Source organism: Castor canadensis, chromosome 11 (genome assembly GCF_047511655.1).
Source record: "Castor canadensis chromosome 11, mCasCan1.hap1v2, whole genome shotgun sequence".
NCBI classification, from domain to species: Eukaryota; Metazoa; Chordata; class Mammalia; order Rodentia; family Castoridae; genus Castor; species Castor canadensis.
In genome coordinates, this window is record NC_133396.1 from 123,603,091 (window position 1) to 123,630,263 (window position 27,173).

The following is a 27,173-nucleotide window of genomic DNA, read 5'->3' on the forward strand; positions in this document are numbered from 1 at the left end:
AATGGATTCTTTTTTCTTCCTCTCTGATTATTTTGTTTACTTTCTATTTGAGCCCAGCAGACTCAAGAGGAAGGTTTTAAGGGTACAGACTGCTGCTATTAGTTTTTGAGGTCTGGGAACTAGCCTGGCATTTTACAAAAAACAAACAAACAAACAAACAAAAAAACATTGAATGGTGAATTAAGAGACAAAAGGCCATGGCCTCATATGAGTTGACTTGAGTTCTGGCTCTGTTACTTAACATCTTTGAGCCTCAGTTTCCTTATCTAAAATCTGGGGATGATGAGAATAGAATCTACCTTCCAGACTGGTGGTGCAGATTAAATGAACTACTCTATTTAAAACCTTCGCATAGTGCCTGGTCATAGGGAATGCTGCATGTGCTTGTTGCTGTTAGTACTGCTACTATTTCTAACTAGCTGATGTGCAGGGTGAGTTAGGCAGGACAAACCTCTTCTGGCTACAGTATTCTGTGATTTTGATGAATCCAAGGGAATAAAAAGATGCAAGAAATGGGGAGCCAGAGATGCAAGGTGATTCAGAACTTGGGTACAAGAGGCCTGGGGTTGTGTCCATTATCTCTGGTTCTGGCTCTGTACAGGGTGTAAGTGACTTCCTGATGGTGCTATCACAGAGGATTTAAATCTCTGCTGACACCTGACCAGGTATTTGGTGTTTTTTTGTGTTAGATGCTGAAGCTAGTAGATTGAGCCCTGTGATACTCTTAGCAGCCAAGGTCTTTTGGCTTACAGAAATCTAAACTCAAAAGTATGGGGGGAAGGGGGAATTCCAGTTCCCTGAAACTAGTGATAAACTTCAAAGATGAATGTCAAAGTGGGAGCTTCAGTCCCAGGAATGTTTTAGAAAGTAGAAGGTCTAGAGACTGAGGCTAAAACCTATGACTAGAATTATTCAGGTCTTGTTATTCCAAACCTGAGAGGGGAATGGAACTGAAATAGAAGTGGGCTTGGCTGTCATTTTTGGCCTTTGGCACATTCTGTCATCAAATATAAAATAGTTGGGAAAATACGATGCCGAGTGATTGGGGGGCAGTTGGCAGGTGGGGCTCACAAAGCTTCTTGCTCGAAGCAGCAACTGTCTTTGGGATGGATGCACCCTTAAAGGAACAGCAGAACTTGATACCTACAAGGTTGCTGTGGAATGCAGCCCCAGGAGAAACACCTACAAAAGGGAATAGCATTTATGACTTGTGTGGAGGGGAGGGGAGGAATAATTTACTACTGACAAAGGAATGTTTTTCTTCCATCAAAAGTAGAATTTATTGTCTGTGTAATGTGTGTTGTATCCAAATTAAAAAGGCAGCATTTTGTTGGCGATGTTTTTTTCTGCAGCATCCACTCTAGACACCAGAATTATTTAAAATATTAAAATTAACGTTTTTTGTTTTCAGTTAATACAGACCATTACAGAAAATTCATGCATGGAAACATAAGGAATAATTAAAATCTTTTATAATCTGACTACCAAAGATAACCAATTAGGCTCCTGTTGTAATTCCATATCTGCTACAATTTTGAAACATGGTTCAAAATGGCATGCAAACATTTTAATTCTAACTTTTAAATTTAACAATTAAGCTTAAGTATTTCCATGTGGTTAGAAATGTTCATAAAATGATTGTGATGGCTTTATAATATTCTATTTACTTCTGTATTTGAATTTACTTAACCATAATAATGCTGGCAAGCCAACACTTCATATCTCTTCCTACATGACAGATACTGTTCTAAGAATTTTACATATCCTAACTCACGTATTTCCCCAAACAACATTGCAAGGTTTGTACTGCAAATAATCTCTGCTTTACAGGGGAAGACACTGGAAGGTTAAGTCATTACTGGAGGTTGCTCAGCTGCTTGAGTGACGGGCCCAGGATTTGAATCATGGTGGCTACTGCTCTAAGGGCTGCTGGTTACAACTCTGTGTACTCAGCCACTCTATTACTGTAGACATTCAGATTGCATTAATTTTGTTTTTTTAATAAAAGTGCCATAAAGGAGGTTTCCTCTTTTTCTTTACATGTTCAGATTTAGGACCTTGAACCAGGCTATCTCTTCAGTGTTAGGTGTAGGGCCTGCTGGGTATGAGAGAAACAGGATTCTGGAGGGCAGCCCCTAACATGAAAACCAGATTGCTGGTGACACAGTCAGAATTAGGACCCCTTTTCTGATTCTTTCCTTTTTCATTCCACTATTTTCATATGAAAAGACGTACACAAAAATCTTCCTAATGAAGAAAGACAATGCAATCTTTTGAAAGGCTAAAGTCTAGAAGGAGCAGAGATGATGACTTATTAATTTCAGCAGGTTATTTTCCATATTTATGACTTGGATTAGCAGGCATTGGGCTTTTAAAAAGCTTTTTAACGTTGGGCAGGATTTTTGTACCCTTTTTGCTCTGGATTTTTAGTATAATACTTTATCTGAGTAAGGAGACAGGATGAAGGGTGAAGAACAAGTATAGGGGTGGCTTGTCCCTTTCCAGCTCTTCTCAACACTGAGGCACACCCTTTTCTCTGTCCCTGATCCTGGTCTAGCTGTCCACCCACCTCTTGGGCTCCCAGGCCCTCAGAGCTCAGTGAGGTATGATGCCAATGAGGCTCTTCCAAGAGGCTTTCAGGTAAGATATGCTTTTTAGAACCCATCCTCCTCATCTGAACCTCAAGAACTAAGAAGGCTATAAGAAGCCTGATTTTGACCATGGATCTACAGTTCTCCAATTTAGCTTTACCAGCAAAATTAATTTATATTTGGATTTCCCTATGCCTCTAATCCCTATTTCTCAATTGATTTAGAATCTATATGCAAAGGTGCATGATTAAAAGTCCTTTTAAATTCAACTTGATCATTGGGCGCTGGAGACAAAATGAGAGTCACAGATTTCTTCCCGACTTCTGTTCTCTTAAACACTTAAAGGAACAGTCTGAGCACACTCCCCATTCTTCACTCTTTGGAGAGAATTCTACCTTGAGAGAGAAACTACTGGACATTTCTGAGGCTCAATTCTTAAAGATTTCTGTGATGCAGAATTCTGGTAATGAGTGGTAAGAGAGAAAGGGGAAGCAAGCAGGAGAGGGTTGCAATGAAATGACTAAGATTCACTCATTGGGAGGAATGAAAGAATATGGATGGAAGAATTGGGGGAGAAGGAGAAAAGCCAGGAGTTCACCCAGATTGGCTCTTGTATTATGGTTTAGATCTAAAGTGTTCCCCAAAATTCATGTGTTAAAGGGTTGGTGCCCAGTTGGTGGTGATATTGAGAGGTGATTAAATCATGAAGTTGCTAATCTCATCAATGGATTGATCTGTTGAAAAGATCACAGTTTAAAGGGTTATTAGAAGATAAGGCATGGGTGGAAGAAGAAGTTCACTGATACACAGAATATATCTTGTCCCTGATCCCTTCCTTTTGCTATTTCTCTGCGTCCTGGGCACCATATACTTGCTGCCATAATATTCCACCTCATTACAGGCTTGGAAACAGGGAACCCAATCAATCATGGACTAAAACCTCTGAAATCATGAGCCAAAATAAACCTTTGGTCCTTTAAATTATTTTTCTCAGGTGTTTTGTCACAGTGATGGAAAGATGACTAATGCATTTGGGGAAGGGATCCAAGTGTTTGTTGAGAAATTGAGAATATGTGAGAGAAATTGACAATCAGAGGAATGGGCAAAGACAACACCGTAAAGCTTCAACTGGGGACTGTGAACTAACTGAGCCTTTATGTTTTTACTGAAAGAAACTGATAAATATTTAAAATCTCTTAAAAACCCAGGGCGGTTGAATTTCTTTGTATATGACTTTGTTTGTAAGAGAGGTTTATGAGTTGATCTTAAATAATAAATTTGATGCAATATATGTGATGAAATGGAAGTGGCAGAAACCATTCTAAGTGTCCCAAACCTTGTCTGTGTAGCTACTCCAGGGCTGAGGACAGTCCCACATTGAATCTATGCTGTTTTGTACTAAAAATGAGCATCTGGGGGAGACCTCCTCACCGTCCTTTGGTGTGTACTTGTTTGAGACACTGCACACAAATGTCCTAGAGAATAAAGATTGAGGGGTGTCAGCTTGCTCAAGAATAATGCTCCAGTGAAGAGGGAAGGGGGGAATTCCGATATCCATCCTTCAGAACCCAGCCTTTGCATTGAAGCTAAATGCTAGGGTGCAATTAAAGAAGGGTGGGCACAACAAAGAGTAGCTTCATAGGATGCCACCCACACCAGACAACCTCAGGGATTCAGCCAGGCAGCCAGTTTTATTAGATTGCTGGTGGGAAACCTGGGACCTCTTCTAGGTTTCTGCACCTTGGTCTCAGGCACATGTGGCCTTAGTAACTGTCATGTACAACAGAGAGCATTGGCAGACTACATATGGAGACATAAATACAGAAATCTTATTTTGTTTTTCCTCAGTACTGGAGTTTGAACTCAGGGCTTCCTGTTTGCTAGGCAAGCTCTTTACCACTTGAGCCATTTTCCAGTCCTAAAAATGCTGTTCTGTGTTAGCAACAGATTAAGCTGATGAAGTCTTGGCAACAAAACTTAAGTTTACTTTTATGCATCTTCTCCTGATAGGTCAGAGAAACCTTATGGTATTCACTGGATAGAAGGAGGGAGAAACCTTCAAATGAATGTCAGCTGCACAGCAAAAAGTTTTGAAGAAGTTTGGCAGAAGCCCCAGTCAGCAGTTACATCTGTGCTCCTGACATCAGTCTGTGCTATTTGGATTTGAGGCCTCAGCAGATGGACTGCTTGCCACGTGTCTGTTTTTCCTGGCTTCTGTTTTCCAACAGCTCTTGCTATTGGATCAAGTTATTAGCAGATCTAACTCCTGGGCACTCAACTGTTTATCCAGATAGGCGCCCTTACCATACAGTCCTCTACTTATCATTGGAAGGATTGGAAAGGTCCTTCTTTTCTAGCCAAATATGGTATCCCCCTGCCCACCTGAAGCAGGCATGGCTTTGCATCAGAACTGCTGGCACAGAGCTTTCACAAAAAGATCTTGGTGCTTTCTGTGCACTTAGCAGTATATTCAGAGTCAGTTTGCAGAGCCAGAAAACAAGTCCTGAACTCTAGGAGCTGGATGTCAAAGTGGGAATTGGGAGGAGAGAGAAGCATGGTTACTGAAAGACCTTGAGTTCATCTCCAAAGGTATGAACTAAGAAATATACATATAAATGGTGCATACCTGTTGTTAGGGAACCTCACTGGTGGGAAGTACATTTTGTCCCAAGAGTTAGTAGCATGATTTAGGAGAGAACAAAGTCACACATGCATAAATTTAATCTCCACAAGAATTTGCAGAACAGACAGCCTGATAGCAGGTTCCATGGTTCTCTTTGGTTTCCTCATGGTGACATTTAGTCCAGGGTTGTGGAGTCCAAAACTGGCTCACAAAGGCTATCCTCTTGTCATTCCATGTGCAAACACATTATGTCTCCATTTGGGTTGGGTAATTATGGAGACCATAATCATATGGGCCAGGCAAGTACCCAATTGTCCTATGCTATCATTTCCATTGAAAGAAACAACACAAAGTTGCACAGTAATGAGAAGCTGGCTGGTGTAGGGGGTTCTCCATGGTGCTATTGGCAATGACTGCCCAATGGCAGCACAATTCAGGAGGGAGGGCTCAGCTCTTTCTAGTGCATGCTTAAGGCAGGTACTGGAAATCTGTCTGTTTGTGCTGTGGTCTTGGAATTCCATTTCTCCTCAGAGGCTCAGTCGGAAGCCAAGCATTAAATTTTATCTCCAACTCTTTGCTCACAGAAGTTGCAAGATGGATTTGCTTTTAAACCAGGAACATCAGAACATGGGATAGAGAGGGATTGTGAGAATTCCTAACTTTAGATTACCTAAAATACCTGGCAAAGTGTTTCAGATTCTGAAAAAGAGGGGAGTTGACACTTCGCTTAGGTTTGGGGGAAAATGTAGCCTTCTGCATTTCTAAAAAGAAAAAAAGTCTCAGAATCTCACCAGCAGACTTTATATCAACATTTGAAGTTGTGAGAATGAATCAGACAAACACAGAACAAACGTTCCTGGAAAAGCAGAGGGGCTGAAAATGGAACTGTAAAGTATTTTGGCAGTTTGGGATTTTGGAATATTATTAGCACCCTCCCACCCCAAACACCACCAGATAATTGACTGTCTAAATTCATCTGCGATTTGTTTGCCTCTGAGACAAGTGATTTTGAAGCCTATTATTGAGGCACGGTTCCCTTGAAATGTTTCCATTCCTTTTTTTGGAATTGTTGTTGTTGTTGTTGTTGTTAAGAGTAAATCAGAGAGTTTGGTCCATTTGGAGTATGATTTTTGGTTTTAAATCATTTCAGACACCCACCCCACAACCAAAGCTCCCAAGAAAGGGGCCATTCCAGTAATAGACACACAGCCTCATGTCCCAGCCTTGGTACCAGAGAGGGCAGAGATTAGGGAATTCAAGAGAGGCCTCCTTCCTAAATCAGATATCTGCTCCCAGCTCTGTTGGGTACACGGGTTCTTGATCTCCCATCCCCCTGCCAGAAGATGACTTGCAATCTGGGAAAACTGTATTTACTTCAACATCTGCACTTAATGCAATTTTGTGTCATTGAGCCCGATGGACTTTTTGTCTGCTTTATTCTACGATGTAGAGAGCCAGGCCGGCCTAATGCATAGGAGTGATCAAGCAGACCATTAGCTCGACAGATCACATAAAGACAACCTGATATTAAGTCTCCTGGAGTAGGAGGGAAGCCCCAATAAGGTCTGGAAGGGAAGATGTCTGCTTGCATTGGGAACAGAATGGAAACTGAGACTGGGGTACCCCAGTTTCAGGGGCAAAACTCACAATACGCATCTACTACCGCTAATCATACTGCCTTCATTCTGCAGTGGGACTCTGTTGACTCAATTAGGCCACCTGGTGGTGCAATTCAGCTATCATCACTAGCATTTCTGAGCTGTGGATCTTGGCTGGGGAGGAGGCAGTAGGGTGGCAGGGAGTAGAAGGTGACTTGTGGAGGGGTGTTGTAGTGATTTATGTGAGTTTCCCTGTTTGATTTTCTCTTTTCTTCCCATCCTCTTTTCTACCACCTCTATTTTCATTTTAGAAAACTAAGTTCACTGTCTCCACTATCTCAGCCCCTTTGCTTCCTCCACCTGCCTTCTTAGACCTAAATAGATTCCTTTTTTTCATTTGGAAATCACACATTATTGCTATCTATACATTGTCACCAAAACCAATTTGTGCAAACTAACAGGGTTATCAGCACCTCTAAAATGAGATTAAAACTGCTTCCAATGAAACAGATAAAAACCAGATGAATGAAGCTCGCTAATAAGACATTAAAGATAATGACAAGAATCATTAACTGGCATGATACATTGAGCAGTTATGAGGAGTCAGATGCCCAGGACTAGTAAACTAATAAAAAGAATCTACCTTTAATTCCCTTTAGTCAGTGAGATTATAATCACATCAACATTATGCTTTTTTGGTTATTATTTATCTGTGAGAGCAATATTACACCTTTCCTCCAAATTGCTGGAACTTATTAGAGAGAGAGAGAGAGAGAGAGAGAGAAATTGAGAGATTGAGAGACAAAGGTTGCTTTGGGTAGCAGAGCTCTTCTCATTTCAGCTCTTTAAGAATAAAAAAAGGATGCTTAATAACCTCCTTTATGCAGACACCCTCTCATTTGTGTTTCTTCTCAGAGAGGGGCCTATTCATAGCCAGACTGTTTTGCATTACACGATCAGTTAGTCAATTATTGCATTAACATGACACATCAAGACAATCTGAAAATTACATTTCTGCTGGGTAGCATCTTGGGGGTTGGCTGAGGCCACTGCCACCTTGGAGTCTGACTCTTTGTAGCAGGGAGTCCTGGCCATCCTTCAGCTGGTTTATCTTCCTGCTTTGTTTAAATAATGGGGAAGGAACATGAAGGAGAGCAGCTATTTACTATTCATTTAGAATTTTTCAAACCTTACCCTGTTGTAGGTGCAGTTTTCTACTCCAGGAATACAAGTGAATCAGAATTTGGCTCTGCCCTCAGGATCCCAGTGTAGTGGGGAAGGACAGGAACAGGGGTGGGGAAAGGTAAACAAAGGTGATAACAAGTAAACAAGCCCATGTGATCAATGACTGGCACCTTGGGTGCCTAGAAGAGTGAGTTACTCTCTGGAGAAGTCAGAAAAGGCTTTCAAAAAGAGGAACTCTTTGAAGTACCTAGGAAAGGAAGAGTGGGGTTTTGCTAGAATGAGAAAAAGACAGGGCAGAGACGAAGTAGGTGCACAAACAGTCATACACACAAAAAATTCTGCTGTGATGTGGGAAGAAATGTGTGGTAGGGAATGGTGGCCTGGGGGACTCTGGTAAAAAGAGTTTGGGGCCAGTCAGCAAGGACCCAGATTCTATGCTGAGGTTTCCACATTTTATCCTTGATCATTTGTAAGGGTAGCTACACGAACAAACTTGAGTTTTGAAAATATCACATTGATGAAGATGCAGAGAAAGGATTAAAGCCAGAAGAGAAAGGAGTCCAGGAAACCCTGCTTGAGGCATGGCGCAGTGAGAAAACCAGACAGGACTGAGACAGGTGTGTATTTCTACCTGAACTAAATGGCTGTGCATTCTTCAGTAAAATCATGTCTTGAACTGCAATTGCTCATCTGTAAATCCAGGATAGCCATATCTACTTCCAGAAGCTGTTGGAAAGATTAGAAATAATATAAAATAAGGCCTAGGTACCCAGTGCATGGAAAGTATATGTGCATGTTTCTAAGTGCACTACAGTGATCATTCTGTGTTAAGCACGTCTGTGGAAGGGGCTGGGGTAGAGTGGTAGCGGCTGTGGGGTATGTATGTGGGTGTGCATGCACCTTGCTGTTAGAGAAATTGATAAATAAAATAGCATTAAATTATCACATTATGTTGATAACAGAAGGAATGTATAACAAAACATACACGCTCAGATGGAGACACTGTTTCTGTCATTGGTGTACTCTGTTCAATGAAATTGCATGGATTAGACATTTTTGAATATATAAAAAGAGACAGCAAGTTACAAATGACACCCATCTCAGAAAAATAAATATTTACTAAGTAGATGAATAAATAAAACATGAACTGAGGGCAAAAAACAGTGAGAACATTAATTTTACTACTAGTCAATAAGATAAAAAAAATTCGCTTCCAGTCTTTTCATTTCCCTCATCAACTAATATTTTACTCATGAATTTAACATTCAATGAAAAGTATTATGACTCTCTAGATATCCTTGGCCTCTGTATACCATGGGTATAGAATAAGGTGCCTAGTATACAGTGGTGAATAATGCAGGCAAAGCCTTGCCCTGAGCTTATAGTAGAGTGAACGTGGGCAGTTGGGTCTTATGAAGCCTACCAAATGTGTGGGCTCCTCCATTTCCCACTGACTTCACTGTCATTCCAGGTGAGACTTGAATGATGGCTATACATGCAAAGATGGAAGGTAGAGGGCAGTGGGATGGAGGAGGATGTGCCTTGGGGTCACATTCATATTGTTTTGCCTCCTGATGCCACCTCTTATTAGATATGAGAATTTGGGCTAGTTACTCATCCTCTTTAAACAGAAACATCTTCATTTTTATTTTTAAAACATCTTATTAGCATATGTCAGTTGTAAAAGGGGGTTTCACCATGACATTTCCACATATGCTTGCAAAATCCCTGATTAGACTCACCCCCTCCATCATTGTCCCTTATCTCTCTTCACCCCCTTCTTAAGACTGCTTTATTTTTAAAATGAGTACTTTCAGAAGGAGTTAGTAAAATGAGGTATCTACATCATTTGGTGCCTGGTAGGATTTGAATAATACTTTTCCCATGCCAATAGATTCTTTTGTAGACGGATTGATAGCTATGGCAAAGCAATGATCTTTCAATGAACTTACAACTTTGCTATCCAAAAGTTGCTCCTCCTGCCTTCACAATGTGTCAGACAGTCAACTAACTCACTTTTAATAAAAATTGAAGAATCTACTTTTATCCTCTCCAATAGCACTTGAAAATGCTTCCTCTTTTTGGAAGTTTATTAACATGCAATCAAGACCAGACTCAGAAACCTACATTTTCAGAAGGGTAGATCTCTTAAAACTGACAAAGATATACTCTAATAAAGAGAAAAATCTAAAAACAGTATGATTAAAAACAGTTCTCTGTTTAACAATAGAATCTCACTATTTAAGGTACCAAAATAAATGACTTAGAAATGTTAATTTCATTATTTTTACACTCACTGTTAAATTTCATAAACATGTTTAAAAACTCATTATTTCTGAACTTAATAGACATTTTGAACATATTTTTTTGGTAGTGTTTTTCGGCTCCTGATCAAGATTTCTTCCTTGCTTGAGCCAACCTTACAACTGCCATCTTACCTATACCCTCTCCCATCTACAGAGAAGGTAGATTTTTATAAAAGTTCAACACAGCAATGGACTCCAATTTTTGTAGCCAATATATTTGATTCAGAGACCACATTAGAGACATTTACAGACATACATCTATGCTAACGATGACTGTATTTTTAGATATTCTCATTTTTACAGAAATCAGCATCTCTGTTGAATGTACTCGTGTGTGTGTGTGTGTGTGTGTGTGTGTTGAGACAGGATCTTGTTATATATCCTAAGTTAGCTTTGAACTTGAGATTCTCCTGCCTCAAGTTGCCCAAGTGCTGGGATTATGGTGGGTGTGCCAGAATTGTTTTTGTGTTTTTTTTTTTTTTCAGTACTGGGCTTGAACTCAGGGCCTACACCTTGAACCACTATACCAGTCTTTTTTTTTGTGATGGGCTTTTTCGAGATAGGGTCTCACAGACTATTTGCTTGGGCTGGCTTTGAACTGCGGTCCTCCTGATCTCTGCCTCCTAAGTAGCTAGGATTACAGGCATGAGCCACTGATGCCTGGCTAGAATGTATGGTTTTTAATGTGAGCACTTACTACTGTGGTGAAGACTTGGCGTCTTTATAAAATACATTTTTAATATATTTTTGCTTGATCAAGAATGAACTCTCCCTCGAGTTTCCAAGATCTGCTGTTTTGGGAGGAGGATTTTTCTGGAGCACCATGTAGATTCAAGAAGGAAAGTTGCAATGATATGATGGGTTTGAATTATGTTATATTTTTAGCATTATCTCTCTTTATATATGCATGAGCCTGCAGCTAGGGACTCTTTCTCTCTCTCATTTTCTGGGTATCCCTAAAGCAAGATGACAGTCACCAGGGCAGAAGCTCTGAGACACAGGCTATCCTTGTTACATCGGGGGAGAAATTGTCTACCACTTGTCCCAGGAAAACAAGACTTATTCGTGAAGTAAGTTTAAAATCCAGGGAGTAAAAAGGAGTACCTGAATAACTTGCATTATTCAACTTTTTGGAATATGTATTTATTAACTTGAAGTGGGTTTATTATATGGAAGGATATAAGAATTAGTACTATTCAATAATTATTTTCATAAATAGAAGAATTTCTAAGAAATAAAAATAATGTATTAAAGCAAAATAAAATTTCCTTACGTTGTTTATATACACATTGAAAATAACATAAGTAAATAATTATATTTAGCATATTTTTACATGTTTCATATCTTGGTTTTATCATTTTCTAACACTATGACATAGGAATTTTTCAATATGGCTTATTATTCAAGTTTTTTCCATAAAATTGATTGCAATCTCCTTCAAAGTTATATTTTATGAACAATAAATTTTAGAATTGCTGATAAGTTCAATTGAACATTTCATTTTAGTTGAGAAAATATCTCAGGGACTGAGATAAGCTCAGATTATATTCTTTTGGATGAAAACATTCTTAAAACTATTTTCAAGCTAGGTGTCAGTGGCTCACGCCTGTAATCCTAGCTACTCAGGAGGCAGAGATCAGGAGGATCATAGTTTGAAGCCAGCCTGGGCAAAGTTTACGAGATCTTGTCTCAAAAAAACTCATCATAAAAAAAGGACCAGTGGAGTGGCTCAAGGTGTAGGCCCTAAGTTCAAACCCCAGAGCCACAAAAAAAAAAAAAATCAAATATAAATGTATAAATGTTTCATATCAGTTTTTTTAATCTGTTCTCGCTTTTTGCCACTATTTCTTAGAAATCTTTGTAAATCAAAACATCAATGTTATCTACAAAATTTGAAGGTTGTCTCTATTCCACATAGACTATAAGTTAATTCCAAAATCAAAAGTAACTCCATTGTAAGATTCCTTTCAGAGGTCAAGATATTTCAAAATATAATTATAGAATTTCAAACATTACTTACCATCTAGTTTGTCCAGTTCTTCCTTTGTTTTATGGTATTAAATTTCACTATTTTTCTGCTTTCAAGGTTTTTATTCAATAATTACAATTTGCCATTCAGTTTAAAAGCTGAACTGCAGTGTCCTATTGGTTGAGTATTTTGATTAAAGATTTGCAACTTCTTTCGCAATAAGGTTTCATTGTATGATGCTTACATTGATCTACAAAGTAATTCTTTAAAAGTACAAACATTTAAAAAATCTTTTTGTGACATGTTTCAGCATATTAGGGCTGTTCTAACGTTAAGAAAGCACAGACTTGAGTGGCTTACAAACAAAACAAATTTATTTTTTACAGTTCTGGAGGTTGGGAAATCCCATATCAGAGCACCAGCAGATTTGGTTTCCTGATTCATGTATGGACAGATGAATGGCCTTCTTTTTGCTGTGCCTCACATGGTAGTTCTCTCTGGAGTCTACTTCAAATAGGAACTTACCCATTCATGTGGGCTCCATGCTATAACCTCCCAAAGCTTACTTTCTAATACCATCACTTTGGGAGACTAGGGTTTTAATGTATGAATTTCAGTGGGACATAAACATTCAGTCCATGGCAGACAGGAAAGAGAGAGCATGCACTAACATGCCAAAAACTTTCTTTTAAATTCAATATAAATTTTGTCACAAACATTTATTACTTAGCTACCTTAAATACAGTTTCTATTTTGATAGGTAGAATATCAAAGCTTGTTTGGGCACACTTCATGAATAATATATGCCCTACAACAAATTCCAACTAGAATTTTGCTCTGTAGGTTTCTGAGTTTAATTAGAACATTGCTTTTACTTCAATATTGTGCTCTACCAAAAATTTGTAATGTATCATTGCTATAAATAAAAATAACTTTATCTTCAAAGTTAAACTTTTTATCCAGACTTGTAACATTTGTAATGATATTAAATATTTTCCCAACACAGAACAAACTTCTAAAAGTTTTACTTTGTTTTTGTGAATTGTATTTAAAAGACATTATTATAATTAATGAGTTTTCTACTTGGACTCTCTTGACAGCAATGCAAAACAGATGTCATTCTAACTCTTGGTGAAGTTCTCCAGCTAATAGAACCAATACTTTTATAAGCTATGATTTCATCTTTCACACATATTCAAGAAAAACTTGGAATCAGGAATGAAATTAATTTACAAAGCTACCATTGATGCAAATGAAAAGTAGTGCTTTCCAGCATTATAAATGAAACTTCTGCAGATGTGCTTGTTAGACTGACATCTTTGGGAATAGTCATCTTAAAATACTAACTTTTGTGGCAGAAGCTGATATTTGTGTCACCCTAGTGGATGTCAGGTAGATGATAAATGTGCACCAAAAATTTGTGCATTTGAATCTTCATTGCCAAGGTTCTTAAGACATGGACATTTAGTACTTAATATTTCACTTATTGTACACTTTTTAGGTGATTTTCTAAAAAAGAACAAAATAAAATCAAGCATTACCAATCAATACATACATAATTGTAAACTTACATCATACAATAAATAATAAACAGCCCTGAAGAAGAGTATTCTTCTGTTCAGACTACTCTTTCTGTGATTGTGGTAGGAGAGGCAAGTCTCTATTGTCCGCATATATTTTGCATGTTCCAAACGTATGACTTCTGACATTTCCCTTTCTCTCACTGACTGGTAGCTGAAAAGCTTCATGCAGTTTGCATGCTGTTCTTTGGCCACTGTTCTGGTCACAGTGCTGGTGCACTGAGTGGCCAGCAGGGGCAGAAACATGGAATGCCTGAGACCACAGGAGGTGGCTGGCTGTGATACCTACTTTGAGCCTACTTCTTTTAGTCATTAGGCATATGCTGTGCTTGAAAGAATGGGATTGGCAGCCAGTGTCTTGACAAGGAAAGGAAAAGTAGATTGGACTATCACTTGTCATCCGATTTTACTGCCTATTAATCAAAACTCTTTGTTCTACAAAGAAGTACAAAGCAGAAGCTAGTAGTACAAAGCAGAAGTTACCAAACTCATCTTAATTTATATTAATGCTTTGTTAAAAAAATGAAAAGTCCTAGGATGAATGTTAAACTGATCAGACTCCAGGACAATAGATTCAAACTGGGAGTGTTCCAAGCAAATTAGAACACATGGTTTCACAATTAATAACAACTATTTTCAATTGTGTAAATTTCATAATTATTCTGTGCTGGAGATTAAAGAAAGGGTTAGAATTTTAAGGATGCATTTTATCTACCCAAATTAAAAATTAGCAGAAAAGTGCAAACATTAGTCTAGTTATGGGCAAATCTTGTAGTTCTCAGCATTTTTTTGTATGCAAGACACAGGTTTGAATACTAAACAAGCAAGCCATAATTACAAAGCAAAGGTTGTTAGAGTAGCTCTCAGTCTCCTGGTGTCTATTAAGTCATTCACAGTTACAGCTCTGTTCACTTGGTTGCCCTTCAGCACTGAGTTACTTTGTGAGCTGAGTTGTTTCCTGCACTGGTTGTACTTAAATACCCACAAGGCAGTGTTCTCACACTTTCCAGTAAATAAACAATCTTACTGTGCTATCTGTTTGACTATGTGCTATGGCTTTTACCTGTTGCTCTTAGGCATTTGATTGCATACCTTGCTTTATTTATGACAAAGCTCCATCTGAAATACATCCTTTTAACGTCATGTATACTTGTAGCAAAACCAATTTTTATCCATTGATAGCACTTGCTGACATAGAGTGAGAAGAACCTGTTCTTTAGTCTGAACTGATTGGAACAACCCCAACTCTCGTTCCCCTCCTTCCCTGGTCCTATCTAAGCAAATTTATATCACTGGAAGAATTTATATATATCCTGAGGAAACTTATCTCTTCTCAGATGTCTACTTAACCTGTAAGGTTACTCTCAATAGAAGAGATAAAACATAGACTATGAAAGTTAAGTCCTAATAAAGACTTCCTTGATTTTTGCTAATTCATCTCAGAATTTGAACACTAAACTGATATTTCTTATGCTGTATTATTGTATGTGGCAACAGTTTTGGGTCCTGTATATACCTTTCTCTTTTATAAATGCTTAAACCAAGGATCCATAGCATTATAACTCTCAACCTTTTTTTGCCAAGGCACAAAAAATGGTATACAACTGAAGGCGACCAATGTATTGTCACAATTCTGCCACTTCATTCATTTGATCCATTCATTCAACATGTATGAACTGCCTGCCTAACACTTTCTAGTCACTGTGCACAGTGCGTAGAAGACAACTTTTGACCAGAAAGAGTTTTATTGGTGGTAGATATGGAGAGAATCAAACACTTTTACAGAGTGTGCCCATTGTTATAATCACAGAACATTTCTGTAAGGCAAAAATGCCTTGATCTGTAGGAGAAATTTCCATTAGCAATTCACATGGTGAAGGAGTACATGAGTTGAAAATTTTGTCATATGTAGTGGAAGGAGGAGGAGTAGATGGAAGGGCATTCCAACCACAGTCAGAGTCATAAGTGAAGTAATTCACATGGGCAGGTGGGAGCCACTTCAGAGGTTCTGCAACACTGTTTGTTCTCTTTGAGACACTCATTTCCACCCTACTGCATGACTCAATGTGGCTAATTCAGTCTCATCTCTCAGGTTACTTCATCTAGTAGTCCTTCCACGACATACAGTGTGAATTTGGTGCCTTTTTTATGTGCTTCTTTAGTGTCCTGAATTTCTTCTAAGAGCACAAACATAAATTCAAGTTTTAAATGTTAATTTCACCCATAAATTCTAAGTTCCTTGAGGACAGGGACTAGAAGCCCATTTCATTCATGGTTAATGCCCTGTTACCTGGCACAGCCCATGGACTATAATAAATTCTCAGTATTTATTGAAAGAATGAATGAATAAATAAATGTGTGGAGTCAGGCTATGTAAATTGAGAAATAATTTTTTTCCTAAAGCTGACCAAAGTTCTTTTAGAATGTTATTAGCCAAAGCTGTGTGTGCGTGTGTGCATATATGTGTGTGTGTGTGCGTGCATGTGCATGTGTGTATAAAACCTTCCTTTCTCATAAAACTTGTTCTCCAAAGGACATTAAATTTTTTTTTAAATTTTGCTTGAGATGGCAAATGGAGATTTTTTTCTCCCTCATAAGTCCTCATTAAAAAGTTAATTTGAAAGTATACAAAACAATGACAATCTAGTGGCAAAAGTATGGGGAGGGAGGTTTATCTGCAGGGAGATGTCAGCCTATTAGACAGGATGGATGGAAGCATGTTGACAGGTGAAACAGAGTGAGGAAGTTGTTTGGGCTTGATCATTTGTTGGCTGGAGCTGCAGCAGGTATGAAATTGGCCTGCCAATTAAAACCTGGACATGCTTAGAGCTTGGTGTTGGTAAGGAAGGAGGAAAGGAGGGGGAGAAGCAACTGCAAGAAGGTAGATTAATCCAAGGTTTATCCGTGGGAGGTTTTGACAGTTGTGTCCACCTTAATCTTTATGGAAACACCTAGATGTTCTTCCCTAAAGAGGAACTCCCTGGGATAACCACTGGCTCTCCCATTTTAATTCCTGTAGCTGCCAGTGGACAAATCCATCTGTGTCCAAAGACATCAGCCCTCTCATCCAAAAAGAAGCTCGTTGGAAGAACCTATGAGCACACAATAGGTAAAATTCTCTTTATCGACACAAATAATCAGCCTGCTTCTCAATTCTTTACAATAAATAAACAAGGATCCCCAGAACACGAAGGAAATGACAACTTGAATAAGAATGACCTAAGATCAGTGGGAACAGAGTTCAGAACAAAACGAGATTCCAAACTACAAAAGAAAAAAAAAATCAACCAGATTGTTAGGGTGAACAAAAAGAAGCCACCTTAGGATTGGACCCCCTACCCTTGCAGGCAGTTTATTGACATCTCACCACCCACTGGAAGGACCACATCTAGCCTCAAGGAAATGACAAGCCACCACCTCGCCAGGGAGTCCAGAGCTGAGAAACTTATCTACTAACTACCACTTATCTTCTCTAGTTTCCCTGAGTAACTTGTCTACTTAGTTACCTCTTATCTCCTCTAGCTTCCCCTAGCGATGGTTGATTGCACTCTGGAAGAATTTTCCCACCCAGTGGGGTTTCACCTCCAGATGCTCCCCTATATCTACTCCAAGTCTGTAAGCAGCTGTGGACTCCATCTGTCTTGATGGGGTCCCCTGCTGCAGGACTCCTTCCAGAACAATAAACCATGTGCTGGTGTTTGAGCCGTCTCTGTGCCTCTTCCATGCCTCTTTCATTTATAACCCAGATAATAAAGAGTATCTCTTTTTAGAGAAAAAGTTCATGAACAAACAGAAATGTATATCCTGAAAAGGTACAGTTGGGGGACACGGTTGAGCTTGCAAAAATAAAAAATATGAAAACTGCTAATAGTCATCAGCTGAACATAAATTTGTGCTCTCCTTCCAAAATATGGGAAGCAGTTGCTTACCTAGAAGGATATTTTATGATACCTCTTTCCCCTCCCCATTACATCTAGGTGGGGCCAATGGATTGTTTTCACCAATGGAAAGTGAGCAGAAAAAACATGACAATTGCATGTCCATGCTGCTGAGAGTCAGATTTCTTTTTTTCTTCCTGGTTCTGCCTACACACAGGAACTGTGAGACCTTGGATAATAGCAGAGCCAAAAGATGCAAGAGTCCAAATCCTTGAATTTATATACTGAGGGGCTGCTAGTTAACCAGAAACACCTATGTTTAAACACCTACACTAGCATGAAGTAAATGTTTATTAGGGTAAGTCACTGAAATTTGTAGGTTTATTTATTACATAAATAAATAATGTTTTAATAAATAAACATTAATAAATGTTAGCCTAACTAATGTAACTGGCAGGATTTAATTTTAAAAATTTAGTAGAAGGATGGAAGATAAGTTGAAGAAATCTTCTAGAATCTAGAACAATTAAGGAAACAAAGAGAAAATTTAAGAAAGTATAGATGACCCAAGGAATTCATTCAGAAGTTCTACTAAAAAGGATTCAGAAAATGAACAGTATAAAAAAAATGAAGAAAAGAAAATGATCAGGGCCAGGCATAGTGGCTCATATACCTGTAATCCCACCTATTTAGGAGGCAGACACAAGAGGATTACCAGGCATGATAGCATACACCTGTAAGCCTGTAATCCCAGCTACTCAGGAGGCAGAGGTAAACAGATGTAAGGTTGGACTAGATGAAAGTGTGAAACCCTACCTGAAAAATAAACTAAACCAAAAAGGACTGGTGGCATGGCTCAAGTGGCAAAGCACTTCCTAGCCCTGAGTACAAACCCCAGTAAGAAAGAACAAAAGGAAGAGAAGGAAGGAAGGAAGGAAAGAAGGAAGGAAGGAAGGAAATTGCCAAAAGATATAATAGAAAAAAATTTCACACATCTAAATATTTTCAGATCAGAAAGTATCTATGAGGCCTGAATTAGGTAAAATAATAAAAACACAAATTTAGATATATTCAAAAATTATGAAGATTAAGATTAAAATGAAGAGCCAAAAGCCAGTGCATGAAGAAAAAAGGTTTTATATAAAGGAAAAGAATTAGATTGGATTTCTTAGTAGTATTACTGAATACCAACAAGCAGCAGAGAAATTAATTCAATATTTTGAGGGAAAAGATTTTTCATCACAGATTTCAGGACTTAGCCAATTATTTACAAACTGTGAGTGTAACAGAGTTGCCTCTGGTCATTTGGAAGCTTAGAAATTTTCTTCCTCATATTATAAAAAAATTTCTGACTAATGAAAGTTAGCAGAATTTGTTGAGCAAAACCTTATTTACAAGTTGGGCAGATTCAGAGAACTCTGACCTGCAAAGTGGTCACACAGCAATTTATGGACAGAAAATGAAAGTGAGATTCAGGGACAACTCAATTTGTTATAGCTCACAGATGGCCTTATATGAATAGGGTATGACCAGTTGGCTGCCTGTGACTGGTTGAATCTCAGCTATTGTTGCAAAAGCATATTCTTAAATTTGACTTAAAGTTAACTTGCATTTCCTTATTTAAGGACTCAAGGATGGAGGTGTTACACTGGAACTCTCGGGTGGTGAAGGTCCTTTTTCTGTGCTTGGATAAAAATCAAAGGCATAATTACAAGCTAAGATCAAAGGAATTTTATTTGCAGAGAAGTGAAAGAAAAGGCCTCATTTGTGGCAGGACCTAGGATCCAGTTGTTCCCCAAGTCGGGTTGGACATCAGGTTTTATAGTTTTTTTGTTGCCAGAGGGTGGAGTATGTTTCAGGGTGAAGATTTTGGTGTGAACAGGTGTCTTTTGGGAAGGAGACGGGTGTTTCCTTCCCTAATTAATCGCCATCTTTCGGGAACATGTGGACCTCCCACCGTCTGCCCTTCAAGTCACCCCTCTCAATGATCGCCCTAGCTGCTGAAGGAACAGGGATGATGAGGTCTATTCAGTAACTGCTTCTTTCTGAAAAGGTGGGGGGGCAACAAAGGGGCCCAAGGTGACAGGGCTGATCATGAGAGGGGTTACTGAGGGACCATGGTAGTAAGTCATCTTCATTTCCATCAGCATTTGTAGTTTGATGGATTCTAGGAGAGAAGAAAAAACTTGACAAGAAAGTTTAGAATGCAAGGTCCAAACACAAGTAACAGAATAATGGCAACTATAGGATTCAGAAAGGGAAGGAACCATGTCGAAGAGGGGAGCCAGGAATTTATTTGGTCCCATACCTGTGAGGACACCTGAGTTTCGAAGGGCTGTTCCTAGAACCACTTAGCCTGTTGGAGAATGTAGTTTGTACGTTTCTCTACAATACCTGAAGTATTTATATGCGTAACAGGAAGTATTGGCAATTGCACATATTCTTCCCTGCTTAGCCAAAAGAAAATCTAAGACTGTGGTCCATGAGTTTAAGAAAAACCCATTGTTTAAGTTCAAAACTAAAAACACCACCTTTAAGTACCATAGGACTTATCTGGAGCCAGTAGAAAGAGTCACTTTGTCTCTATGAAGTAGAAGGTCCTGGCCAAAAATAGGACTTTGTGCCTAGAAGGGCTTTAATGCCAGATAGCCACATATGCATAAGAACCACTTCTTCAACCCTCTCGGCTTTGATTATTTTTTTGAGAGGTCTGGCACAAGCGACTCCATTTGAACTTTGACGGTATTCCCCCTTTGTCTCCAAACTGCTTGTCTCTGAGCAGTCTCATCTGAAGATTTTTCCAATTGGACATTTTGACCCTTCCTTATGACAACTAACTTTCTCTTTAAGTGTCTCATGTAAGGGGGGAAGCAACAATCAGGTGAGGAGGTGGGAGTCAGTGCCAACTAGAAGCTTTTTGGCCAAACTTTAGCAACAAAGAGGCTTAGAAGGAGTTGCTCTAAAGATGTGTGCTTTTAGATAATGACAATACACAACAAAATCTAACAAAATAGATATTTAAAAAGCTAACTTGGTTGACAGGTACTTGTTAGAGTTATTTTTTTATGACTTGATTATAAATTTCCCAGAAGGATCAGAACTGTAATAACAAAAACTTAAAAGAGCCATGGTTAAAATTCTGATGGACAATTTAGCAACTAACTGAACAGTATATCAATACCATTAACTTTTTTGTTACAGTGTTTATCTAAATTATGTATTTTAGAAAGCTTGATTTACTGAGAAAATGCAAATATATTTAATATGTAGGAGCCAGCAACAGCATCACAGCTGTCTAGAGGTTAAACATACTACTTAGTTGTTACCCTTGGAGTAAAATCTTAGATTTCCCAATAGTTGAGGGGGCAGTGTCAGTCTCCCCAAATAGCCTAATCACAGGCACATGTAGGACACTAACTGCATTAGAATCACCTAAGACAATAATTGTTTAACCACAATTATGAGGTTATCTAGAAGATTTTACATAAACCAACTCTTAAATAAACTTTTATTTAGTTATGTTTCAGTTATCTAAGTAGTCAAAACCCTGTCAAAAATCAGCAGAGAACACAAGTAAATATTCATGAGGACTAAGTATAGAGTTAGGAAACCTGATGGCTGACATTAATGGATGTCTAATGGCATCCAGCAGGGTTCTGTTGACCGGTAGCCAATGGAGCCCCTCAAAATTACAGGGTCTGCTCAATCTGTCCATCCCAGGACAAGAATGTTCTCCACTTGATGTGGAAGGAGCCCTGTGTTGAGAGTTAAAACACAAGGCCCAGTCCTTTTTAGAACTAACTACCTTTATTTTGTTGACTCTAATAAAGACTTGAGGTGTCAAGATCTCCAGTGTAGTGTTCTTTCTTAAGTCCTTTTTAAATCCTACCTGGAGGATGTACTTTGGCTTTGTTTTTACTTTGCTTTACATAAGTAGATTTGTCCCCATCTACATGTTAGTGCAGCAGCACTCCCTGTCTTTAGCTGCCTGTTGTCTCCCTGTGTCCTAATAAACTTTTTTTTCCCCTACTTGATTGTCTTGGTAAATTCTTGGTGCACCAAAGATACCTGACAGTTATCTTGATAGAACAAAAACCTTTTCTTTAAGACAGTTATTTTTGTAAATGTTATCAAGAACAGAACAATATTTTAAGACAGCCTTTTTGTTATGAGATTAGAGAATTAAGTTTTAGTTTAAAATCAATATATTAAATTTTGACCTTATAAAATCTGTAATGTAACTCTTAGATTTTAGTCAACTTAGTCACTTATATAAGAATTGCTAAGCTTCATCTTTTTTATGACAACTTACCTGTACCCCCTGGGGGAGTTTGTCCTTATCCTTTTTTTTCCCCATTTTTGAGACAATTTTGAGGACAAGCCTGTTTTACATAATCCTTTTTTTCCTATCTAAAGGTATTTTTTTTAACTAGTTATTTGTTGACAATAACTCCTACAGCTTTTTAACTTAGAGCCTTATATTTGCCTGAAAAAACCAGAAAGAAAGTAACCTTAAAATTGTTTTTTTCTATAAAAACAATTTATAGAAAACCCAGTTGTTGATAGACCCATGTATTGTAAGAGAGGAGTAAATCCCAGATTTTATTTACAACAGAATGAAACAGGCTAAGGTCATTTCTTTAACTATCCACATTTTAAGATTTCTCCTGCAGGCTGGTGGCCAGGGTTTAAAATGGCACTTTTTTTTTCTCTTCTCTGAGGTGAATAATAACCCCTGAATGCCTGCATTTTAGTGAGACTTGAATGAAATAAGTTTGAAAACTGGTTTGCTTAAATGTAGCAGTAGAACAGAAGAGAAGCAACAATGTTTTTTTTAACATTGGTTCTACAATAAGAACCATCTCAGATGTTTACATATTTTTATGTAAAAAGCTTAGGCAGTTTATCATAGAGATCTCCAACATAAACGCCCTGGGTTTTTTGTTACAACTGCCATTTCCTCTTTCCCATTTTTTTAAGGTTTTATTTATTTATTTATTTCAGGAGCTAAAGCTTGCAAGTTAGCAAATGACATTGCATCTATATAACATTTTCTACAAAGTTTAGGCTTTTCCCTCCTTTCTGTAGAATAAGTCTAGTTGTAGGATGATGTTCTAGTCAGTGCTTTCCCCTTCTGGCCAGCACTCCTGGTCTCCCAAAGGATATGTAGACCAAGCCTGGGTATAGTAGAAAATGAGAATCTTTTTCCTTAGGCTCTCAGGGTTAAGATTTTTCCAATGCCTTAATAAGCAAGTGAAGGTGAGATCCCTCGAGAATTCGGGAATGTTGTGCTCCCATCCAAAAGAGGGATAGGGGAAACTGGTCATTCTAAGGAGGGTCTCATGTGCCTAGGCATCCCATGGCCAGAGATCTGGCTCCCCCACTGGGGACCACACTCCTTTGGGGAGAAGGTGTCCCTTTCTTCCATCTCCTTCTGCCACTGTCACCCGTGGCCAGGGTTGTAGGGAAGACATTTGGGTCTGTCCGGATTGCAACCACCCTTACCGCTATGACCTTAACCAAGTCTTTGCTTATTATTTTATAACCTGTATATCTAGTCATTTTCCAATTATTAAGAGCCTCTAGTTTAAACAGAATTCTATTGACAAGGGTCCCAGGATGGTCAGGAAGGCTAGCATAGATAGGGGGAGACCACAGGAACATGTTCTGCCAAGTGCTGTATATAGTGCCCACTATATATGTGTCACTGTGTCCTTTTGCATTTTTTAATTGAGCCTTCTTGATGATTTCTCCTTCCTCCTAACCAGAAGGCTGGAATTTCAACTCTAAGGGAGAGAAACCCTGCTCCCATTTGTTTCTGGTGGGAGTCATTATTCAGGCACCTGGAGGTCCTAAAACAGTTGCTTCTGCCTGAAAGGTCAAGCTGCTGGTTGGGCAGAAATATTCTTATTTTTTTTTTCCTGGAGTGTGGTATTTAATTTATAGGAAGTGGGTGGCTTTTTTTTTTTTTTATTATTGTTAGGGCCAGTAAATGAGCCCCTTCCACCAAGAAGTAAAATTGAAAAATATCTAATTCTTTTTTTTCCTCCCTTTGCAATGACACGTAAATAGGGGAGCCAGAAGATGGAGTGTCGTGCGGCGGGACCCAGAATCCAGTATTCCCTCCAGTTGGGTTGGATGTCAGGGTTTATAGAATTTTTTGTTGCCAGTGGGAGGAGCGTGTTCCAGCACAAAGATGTTGGTGTGAACAGGTGTCTCTTGGGAAGCAGACAGCAGTTTCCTTCCCTGGCTAGTCGCTATTTTTGGGGATAGTGCAGTACACCCTTCAGAGGCACCCTCAAACCAAACTTAGTTTTATTTAACACTAAGTTATACACTCCAGCTAATTGCGAGAGCAAAATCAAGGAAAAGAGTAAGGTGGGGTCCATGATAGTGTGCTGCAAGCTAAGAGAATCATAGCGAGTCTAAAGATTTGGCCCTGCTCTTTTATTAATGTTTTTATTGTTGACGTCTGTTCAATCTGGATTTTGGGATGTTTGTATCTCAGAGCATCCCATTCCACACCGAGACTTTTTCTAGAAATTAAAAATCATTGTAAGACAGGTCCAAAGCCACTTCAGCTCTTTCCTCTTCAGAATGATTAGTTTCCAGCCCATCTGAGCCACTGCCAAGACTTGGGACCAGATTTTCTTTCTTTCCTTATTATTTTTACTATGTCTTTTTGATAGCCTTCACTTCTTGTTTCCTGGGTTCAAATATTAGTTCCAAGGTTTTACTTAACATTTTTCCCATAAGGCATAGGAATTTTCATGCAAAAAAGTCCTAGCAGACTCAGTCATTTTCCAGCCTTCCTAATATGGGCATACAAATTAGGTTTCTAGATTGCCCCCTGCTCTGTGTTTTCCAGAGCTTGCAAAACACCAGTTCCGCAATGCTCCAGGGTAAAAATGATTCTGTGGCTAGTGCTTCTTCTTTCCAGTCTCCTCACTTGGAGAGTCATACAGTACATTACCCTGAGAACCCCTGCAGTAAAGAGACTTAATTAACTTTGTTTAGACAGCATTTCCTCAACATAATTGACTGAAGAATCTCCTCCTCCACTCATTTTCTTCTGTAGGGGAGAAATATTTTTTTCCTCACCCATTTCTAGGGTCCTGGATGAGACCCCTATAACAAAAGACAGATTAATAAGAGAAAAGCATATAAATGCATTTAATGTATATTTATATTACATAAGACCCTTCAGAGATGAAGACCTAGAGAAACAGGGAACACTGTATTTTTATAGCTGGTCATGTAGATGTATGAGGGATGACAAAGGGGTCTGATCTAATGGGAATGAGCTGGAAGGAACTTATCAAAGCCAGTGTTCACACTCTCTCAGAGTCTTCATTCCTTTTTCCTGGGCATAAGGAGGATCCTCCCTCCCCTAAAATGTGGTTCTGATGACTTACTGTAGAAGAAGGTCTGAGTATTATTTTAAGACCTGCTTCAGTGGAGAACAGTAAGAGTACTTCCTGCTTCTGTTGTTTTCTCAAATGCCAAGATGCTATATTTTGGGGTGGTGGGTCTTAAACCCTGGCACTACTAACACCTTTAAATATTCCGAGGAACTAGATGCTCTTAGAGCGCATTTTGATAAATGCTATCCTAGCAACAAGGTCTGATCTTACTTGTGACATGAGTTGTTTTTTTATTATAAGCTACTGTGTAGGTCAACATTCTGTTCAGCACCATATTTGGAAGATACAGCCATTGGGTCAGTTTCTGAATTGAGTTCTCCTGTGACCAAGACCCACTGGTATTACTACTATCAAAAAAGGAGAAAGGTGGGGACCCATTCTGTGAACTCAGAGGGTTCTGGATGTCTTGAGCATTGTACCTGAAGATGTATAAGGGTGAAATAAAATCATGTCAAGCAACTGCAAACAGTGAATATCCAAGGGAGCAAGAATATATGGGGTGAGTAGAACAATATGTATGCAGAAGCTTAATAAATATTTTTGATGGTTACATGATGATGATTTAAAACAGAGAAGCTCAGATGCCTGGGATCCCCAGGGAGTGGAGTGGGGGGGAGGGCCCTGGGACTGACAAGGAGATGATCGACTGTGAGCCTGCTCTTGTGTTAGAGCAGCTCCTGGTCCTTGCCTGGTGGCAGCTGTCAGTGCATGGTGTGATCATCCCTGCCTCCTCTGTGGTCTTAGAAGGAGTGTGAAGGTGATGTTAATGGAGGGACTGGGACACTCTGGTTTTGCCCATTCCTTTGAAGCTGAATTTTAAAAGGGAAGTTAAATTAATTAATGCAATAGGGCTTTGCTGCTTTCTTTACAAATCAGGTATTTATGTTTGTAGCACTCTATGGGCACACAACATTTACCAGTTGGTTTTTCTGTTCCTGAAAAGGCAATATTTGTGGTGATTTGAAGTGATTGTGATTGTGGATTCAGAGAGGCTTGTGTTTGAATACAGCTTTGCCATTTGCTGTAAGTGGGTTCATAATTAGCTAGTCAAGTACCTTTTTTTGAGCCTCAGTCTACTTGGCTATAACATGGGCTTTTACCTCCTTCTCCTAATGCTAATGTGAGGATTAGATAAGGCATAGACTTAGTATGCTGCCCGGCATGTCATTACTGCTCAGTAAGTAGTAGCTTTCACGAGTAGTTCATGTGTGATCTTCCAACTAAATTGTTCCTTGAAGGCGTGATCTCTAGGTCTTTAATCTTTGCATCCCAAAACATGGAGCCTTGAACATAGCACAGAGTAATTAACTGTTAACTGACAATCTAAAATTATGCTGACCTGGTTTAAGGGAAAATATGGGCAATTATCCATCTAACCTGGAGACTTTGGTCTCCTAAATGCAATTTTTGTTATGGGCTAATATGGTTACCCGTCCCGATTAATGGCTAAATAATGGCCACATCTATCATTCTTGGAGATTGGGATTCTGCTTTTGCCACCTGTCCTATACAAATGGATCCATTGCTTTTCTTCAGGAATCTAGAGCCTGCTTTCCTACCCTTTGTCCACATGTGCTGGGCAGTAAGGGTAAGAATCAAGCTCCCCACAGGGAGCAAAGTTCTCCAGAGTGATGGCTATCACGATTGAACTGCACAGCCAATTTGCTTCTCAGCTCAGCCTGGGCTGCCTAGAACATGTGTATGAAGTCCTCAAAAGTCTGTTGGTCACCACAACAGTCACATGCATCCACAAAATAGACGACACCAAGAAAAACACGTCTGGATGATGGATTGCAGTTTTTCATTTTCCAGCTGGACTTTTGCATGTCACGTAGAAAGGGGCCCTGGGGACTTGCAAAGCAACAATCAATGCTGTTGCTGATATGCTCACCCTACAGGGGAGTGGCAGGGGAGGGGAGTGTCTGAAAGGGAGGCTTCTGGGAGTCTCCTGGACCCTTCTGCCTGCCAATCACAGCAGCAATGTGGTAGCACCCACCCCCACTCAGTGAGACTTAATGG

At 39.0% G+C, this 27,173-nt stretch overlaps 1 long non-coding RNA gene across 1 annotated transcript in view; it reads left to right on the forward strand.

Moving 5' to 3' along the window:
* Positions 1-17,560, forward strand: part of LOC141413952 (uncharacterized) — an 83,520-nt gene extending 65,960 nt beyond the window's left edge. The window contains exon 5 of the long non-coding RNA XR_012439010.1: positions 16,872-17,560. This is a non-coding gene — a long non-coding RNA (uncharacterized lncRNA). The remainder of the gene's footprint in view (positions 1-16,871) is intronic.
* The last annotated feature ends 9,613 nt before the right edge of the window (positions 17,561-27,173 follow it).